The sequence below is a fragment of the Manacus vitellinus genome, unplaced genomic scaffold (assembly GCF_001715985.3).
Source record: "Manacus vitellinus isolate BGI_N305 unplaced genomic scaffold, ASM171598v3 scaffold_18_pilon, whole genome shotgun sequence".
In the NCBI taxonomy this organism is placed as follows: Eukaryota; Metazoa; Chordata; class Aves; order Passeriformes; family Pipridae; genus Manacus; species Manacus vitellinus.
The window spans coordinates 12,466,566-12,473,376 of record NW_021939324.1 but is presented as its reverse complement, the minus strand read 5'-3'; the positions used below and the strand labels follow the sequence as shown (position 1 = coordinate 12,473,376).

Below are 6,811 nucleotides of genomic sequence, written 5' to 3'. Positions count from 1 at the left end.
ATTTTATTTGAGGTAACTTTCAAAAAGATTGATATGCAGGTACTTACCCATGGCACTACTCCTGTGCCATGCCCTGGAACTCCTGGCTTCAGAGGGGGTATCAGTGCTAATTTGTAAGCAGACAGGATGAACAGACTTTCACGTGATGACTGCAGCTTGCTAGAGACCAGGGAACACACGGGCTTAGTGGCCCCTGTGCCTGCATCCTGAGTCCTGTCTGCCAGCCAGGAAGCTGAGTTGACCATGGCTGACGCATGTGAAGCTATGTGAAGTCCTACCAAATGCAGACTGAAAATAGCCAGGATAAAGGCACTATATAGGAAGGAAATTGCTCACAGGAATTAGCAACTGATTCATTACTGATGTCTTGTTCATCCATGTTTCATCTTCAAAGGGAAAACATCTCCTATACTCTCCCTGCAGACACTGTTTCTGTGTAGCTACTGCTGTTGCGTTATGCTGCTTAAGTAGATTATGATTTTTAAAAAATTCATAAAATATTTTGAGGACTTCAGTGGGGCAGCTCTCTGTTAGTCTGTGAAACAGCTGTGAGACTTTTTCCCTGTCTCAAAAATTCAGCCTCTGTTCCCGCCTAAACAAGCAAAAGACCTGGTGTTCTCGCTCCCCATGGGAGCTAGCACTTTATAGTACTGTATAAGTACTGTAAAGCCAAGATAAAATACAGTTCACAATCATTAATAACAAGCCATTATTATTCTCTCCAAACAGTACAGAATCTGTCAAACCGGGCTGCACAAGTCTTAAATCCCAAATGGACAATAGAGAAATCTCGTAGTTTTATGAAGTCTGACTTGAATAGTAAGCAAAAAATCAAAATTAAAACCCCTGTGAGCTTCTCCTTTCCTCAGATGGTCTCTGTTGGTCATTGCTTGGCATGGCTTTAGGCAAAAGGAAGTTCTAATTAGCCCTTGCACAGTGAAGCTGGACTGATCACTCGGAGTTGCATTATTGTTTGATTTGGTTTTCTTCAGCTGGACACAGATATTAACCTTACAATGGGAGGAGACCAGGCAGAGGTAAAGGAAAAGAGCCAAACTGATGGAGCTTGTGTGAGTTCAGATTATCTAAAGAACTTCTGGCATGGAGGCTTTGAAATGACAAAAGAGCATCTTAAAAGGAAGCCCTGTTGCTAAGCGACATGAATTGTTGTGTGTAGAGCTCCAGGAAGAGAGGAGAGAAACCTCTATGCTGCTTTTAAGTAAGAAATGCTGGTGAGGAGCCATAGCTACATCCACAGTGTGTTTAAAGTGTCCCAGCCTCGTACTGGCTGAGAGGGGGTTTCCATGACCCTTTGGTACAGGGTGGCTGCTGGTGAGACTGTATAGGCAGGTGAGTGCCACCTCTTCTCCTCCACCTGCTGAAATGCAGGAGCAGGCATTTCTGGTCAGAATGAGTGAGAATAATTGGAGAACCCCAAAACTACCATGATAAGGAAAAAAAAATAGGTCGTGCTCAGCCAGATGCCTTGAAGTGATACTTCAACAGGTACTTGAAGTGTTATTTCAACAGAGTTTTGATTGCATCAATTAACTTCTCAAGTTTCCCTCCTATTTCTCCCCCATTCATATCAATAAATTCTTGTCTTTCACACTGATGGTCTTTGCCTGATGAGCATCCTTGCAGCTAGCAGGTAACTGCTGGTTATGACACGGGATGTAACGAGGTAAAATGCATACTGTTCCGGTAGGGAGTATGTCAATGCTCTAAATATGTTTTGCCACAGCATAACATTTGTTCCTTTGTCCTCACCATGCTTCAGAGATGGGGCTCTGAAGTTCCTATGCTTGCAGTGATCTTGCCTTTCTTGCCAAGCATGAATCATTGACTGATTTGATTAACTGATGAGAAAACAAACCAACCTCTCTGCTAAAATTCTGAGTTTTTTATGTGGCTGCTGGGAGTTGAGACTGAGGTTGGGTGCTACTAATGAGCTGTTTCTATCAGATGGCTTTGAAATGGTAAATTCTTGTAACTCAGCCAAACTAGAAATGTGGATCTGAAAACAGTAGTCCCATGCATGCAGAGCTATTCCACAGTGGGGCCATGCCCCCTTTGCTGACTGGACTCAGCCGAGTCCAACAACCTGGGGCCACCGGTCCTTTCTTCCATCAGATACTTTCTCCAGAAATTCTGTCTGTTCTAATGTCTGCTTTCTTGTTGGTGTTTGTTTTTTTTTTTTTTTTTTTTTTTTTTTTTTTTTTTTTTTTTTTTTTTTTTTTTTGTTTTTTTTTTTTGTTTGTTTGTTTGTTTGTTTTGTTTTTTTTTTTTTTTTAATATATACACCAAATACCTAGTCTCTCTTTCCAAAACTCTTGTGCAAGGAGAAGAATTCACGAAATGTTTAGACTTGCTGAGTTTGTCAGATTCAGGTCAGAGACAGGCTGGTTTACGCTTCAGCCCCCTGAAAGATTGCTGGGCAAATGTTCTACACTGTTGCCAGAAACTGTCTGCAGTTGGTCATTAGTCTTTTAAAAGTGTTTCACTTAGCAGCTCAGTCTTTGGCAAGGTTTCATTGCCAGGAAAGAAAGCACAACAGAGCTTCACACTGCAGCTTATCTTGGTGTTAGTTCTTTGCATATTGCCATCCCTTGAAAATATCAATTGCCTTCAAACGAAAGCCAGAAGCAAGCCATAGCCTTCCCTTGTTTTTCGCAGCAAAATTCTCTCTGTGCTCTCCTGGGGTGGCTGGAAGCAGCTGAACCATCACCACCATAGCAGGGAAGGCCTGGGATGGCTAATCTCTGTAGCACAAAAGGAAGGGAGCAGCAACTGGCCTCCATCCTCCCACAAGTGATGATGACAAAGTCTTGCTAGGATGGTGTTGGCTGATAGTCAGCTCTTCCTCTGGCATTGGGGCCTGTTGCCTAATTACTCTTGCCGTCAGTTACAGGCTTTTTCCTCTTGGTGCTTCCTTGCTCTAATTTAACTCATTGCTTATTTTGATGTTGACTGTTGAGAACAATTGACCCTTTCCCCTGCCTAACATCCTCCATGGTATCTGTGGGCTGTTGACACTGCAGGCCCTGTCCCCTCTGCTCCATTGCTTCTCTGCCTGTTTGACTCTGGCAGCTGCTGATCAGAGCTGTCACCTGAAGCTTGTGGAGATGAAACCACGTGTAAAGAAGTGTTCCCAGCACGTATGTGCATTGTAGTTTGTCATGCTGCCATGTTGATCCGAGCTGCACTGCTTGGGGCAGACATGTGTTTCTCTCAATCTGCAAGGCACCATGGGATGTATATTTTCCTTAGGTTGTAGAAGAGTGGATCTTAAAGAAACACAAGGGGTTGGGCACTGGCACTCCATTTTAATGAGAAAAGAGGCAGTTCCTGATGCTGTGTTAGTGTGATAGAAATAGCAGTGTCTTTCAATGTGCTGCTATTTGTGAGTGGTAAGCCTGCCCTGGACAGGGTTTGCCTGGCCTGATTAAATGGAACAAACTGGGTGTGGGCAATAGTACTATACAAATAATCTTTTTTACACACGAGTGGAAAAAATAACTCTTCAGAGGAGAATGGTGGGGTGAACAATAGCAGAAAGTAAAATTCCTGTGATCCTGATGAGATTTCCAAAATTTGTCTCCTGTATTATCCTTTTATTTAGTTTTACCTCTTGTTCCTTCTTACAGCTACCTAAGCAGCACCAACAGCAATCTGTGCCTTCCTATTGGACCCAATCTTTCAGAAGTCACACCCACCATTGTGGAGTGAGCAGGATCTTGGGGAGGTTCTTAGAGAGAAGAGGACAGAGGGAAGGACAAAGAGCTGGAGTTTGTAACAGATTTAGTGAGTTGCCTGCTGCCATTTACTTCCAGGAGCCTTCCTTCAACCATGACTGTGTCTAGATTTTCAGTTAACAGCATTTTCCATGGCCTTTCTTGTCGAGGTCCTATTTCAAAACTGCTGTCAGTCTGGATCTCACTGCTGCAAGCTGTATGGGATCCCTGGAGTGCACACTGCTGTGCTTTTCTGCTGTTTCAGCTCCCACTCCCATGTGCTGAGTGGGCACTGTTTGCTAAGGCACTCTGGGATACCCTGAGCATGGCAAGGCAGTGCAGAGTTCTCCTCAGAGTAATCCATCTTCTTCACATTATTTAAATGTTTGTGCACCTTGCAGATGAGTGCTCTTTCTCCTGAGAAGTTTGTTGCATCTATGTTCAGTGATCTACGTTGGCGACCTGTTGATGTCTTGTGTAGTTTATGGGATGTTTGTCAGACCTCTTAAGCCTGAAAGATTTTGTCATCACTTAGATAATTCTAAGTGGTGGCAACAGTGCAAAACCAAAAGGACACGTACTTCATGCTGAAATTCACTTCTTGTTCCCCAGGACATGGATTAAACAGACTTTAAACAGAAAGTTTTAAATAAACTTTGTTATCAGAGAGTAAAACTAAGAGTCTGGATAAACAGGAGAATAAATCTGACCACACATTAGGAAAGAGGGAGTAATTATTTTTTTAAAACATAACCTCATGAATTTCTTATCTAAACTGGAAAGTCTTTAAAGACAGAAACGCATTTGAACTCTGCAGTACAACTGTTCCCCCTGATTTACAAGTACATGCACACAGGTACAGACAAAGGGAAACCAGACGACAGAGACAAGAAAAAAGTGCTGAGTGAGGTGCAGATGCAGCTGTAAATTAATCAGTAAAGGCAGGGAGTGATGGTGGGAGAGGGGGTCCCTCTGAGACATAGTCCAAAGCGGAGCTCTGTGTGACAGAGCTTGAAGCCACCACACGGCCCTAAACTTTACCTGACCTCTGAACATGACCATACAGGAGCTGTGTAAATACTACGGTTATATGTAAAAAATCTGATTAAATGTACTAGTTATGCTGGCTTTGCACGTAGATATTTTACAGTTTTTTTCAAACCTGCAGCTCGGGCTGAACCTCTGGGAGAGATGGGACAAGCAAAACTGCTGTGGATGGGAACTAAAGCCACTGCTGGCACATGCATTCAGGGAGAAAGTTGCCAGTATTTTCCTACAGGTTTTCTCCCAGATAGTCGTCGTTTGCCCCCACTGCTGCTGCTGATTTCCACGAGATGGAGCTATTCTAACATGGCTTTGGTAGCAGCCCCCAGGAAACAAGTAATGCTACTGCTATTTTATTTCTGTGACAATATTTCTGAAGTGGATAGGCTTTTATGAAAAATCATCATTCAGAAAAAAGCAAACTCCAACAGCAACAGCTGGAGCACGATGCACATTTTGATAGACTGCATCATCAAAAGGCCTCTTGCAAAAATTGCTGCCAGAGGATGCAGGTAAGCACAGAGCGGCTCTGCCCCACACCGGGGCAGCTGGTGGGGTAGGCACCTAGTCTCACCTCTCTGGAGAGCTTATTTTGCCCTGGCTAAGGAAACCTCCAATGCCCCATTGCCCCAAGCACATGCGGAGTGGCCCTTTGACACCTACAGGCCTTTACCTGTGGCCCCAGTCTGCAAACCTCAGTCCTCTGAAGCAGCAGATTGCCTTTGTTGAGTTGTGATGACCCTCTCCTGTACCATTTCTGTCCTTTCTAGTCTATTTTTTTTAAAATCTAGTTGTGTCTGTTTCCATGCACTGCCATCTCCCACTGCAGCACCTGCTTGTTCCTGCTCCACTTTGCCTCCATCAGCCCTGTTTCTCATTGAGTCTCAATGCAGACAAAAAAATCATGTAAATGCTGTTGTTCTCTTATATATCTCTGCAAACCTCATGGCATAACTTTTTATCAAGTCACGCCCACAGAGCCAAACTCCTGCCCTTGTTGGGGTATGCTTTTGCACTCCAGCCCCCATAAATAGCAGCAACTCAGGGAGATGCATTTATCTGGGGATTTTCTACAAGAGTTGTCAAAATTGGGGCTGGTTTTATATGCAATATTTGTAATGCTTCAAAGGAGGATATCACGAACAGCCCTTGCTCTCTGCTTGTGTTGCAAGCTGTTTAGGGCTGTGCCACAATTGCCACAAGAAGCCGATGTTCTCCATTTGCACACAGGAGATAAGTGGTATCTCTGTGACGAGGTGTTACTGGCAATGCATGCCTGCCCTGAGTCTGTCACCACACAGGGAGCCAGTTGGCAAAGGTTTCCCTCCAAAGCAAGTGCCCAGTGCTTTAGTCCAGCTGCTCCCCATGCCTGTCAGGGCAGAAAGCCGGCTGCTGCTTCTCAGCCACACTGCATCTGAAATCCTCACCGCTGTGGGACTCAGCTAAGTTGAAACCACAGCTAGATAAATAAGACTCAGCTACGTAGGCAGGGGGCTGCCATTGCCAGATCTGGTAACACTGCACCTGTCCAAATTCCCATGTGAAATCTTAATTTGCAAAGACCAGAGCATAAGAGTGTTTGACGATTGTTTGGTGGGTTTTTTTTTTCCAGTACGGTTTAACATCCTTCCTTCCCTGCCTCCAAACCTGTGCTTTACAGTGTAGGGAGCTTTGGGGGAAATATAAAATGCTCTCGTGAGTTCCCAAGAAGAGGGTTGTTCTCTTTGCAGGCACTCCCGAGGCAGACCAAAACCTCTGGTACACTGTTGGCACACAGGTGCTTAGCAAGCACCATCTGCCTCTGGCTTTTCCAGACCAGAACAGAGACAGCATCAACATATTTTCAGTTCCTTGAATCTGATGACGACCCTTCAGCAGCTGATAAGTGTGTCCTGGAGGCCCCAAAGAGCAGACAGCCTTCAACCAGCTCCACTGCTGAGGAGCACCTTGCTGTTTGTCCCACAGCTGAAGTTTGCTCCTCATCCTTCCACTCTCTGGCATGAACTTAACTTTTGAGTGATTTTGCTTGAGCC

The 6,811-nt window shown here is 44.5% G+C and overlaps 1 long non-coding RNA gene across 1 annotated transcript; it reads left to right on the top strand.

Annotated features, from left to right (window-relative positions):
- Nucleotides 1–1,184: 1,184 nt before the first annotated feature.
- On the top strand, nt 1,185–5,238 carry LOC108639259. The gene is made up of 3 exons (XR_001920352.1): nt 1,185–1,350; nt 3,648–3,804; nt 4,903–5,238. It is a non-coding gene; the product is annotated as an uncharacterized LOC108639259 (long non-coding RNA).
- The last annotated feature ends 1,573 nt before the right edge of the window (nt 5,239–6,811 follow it).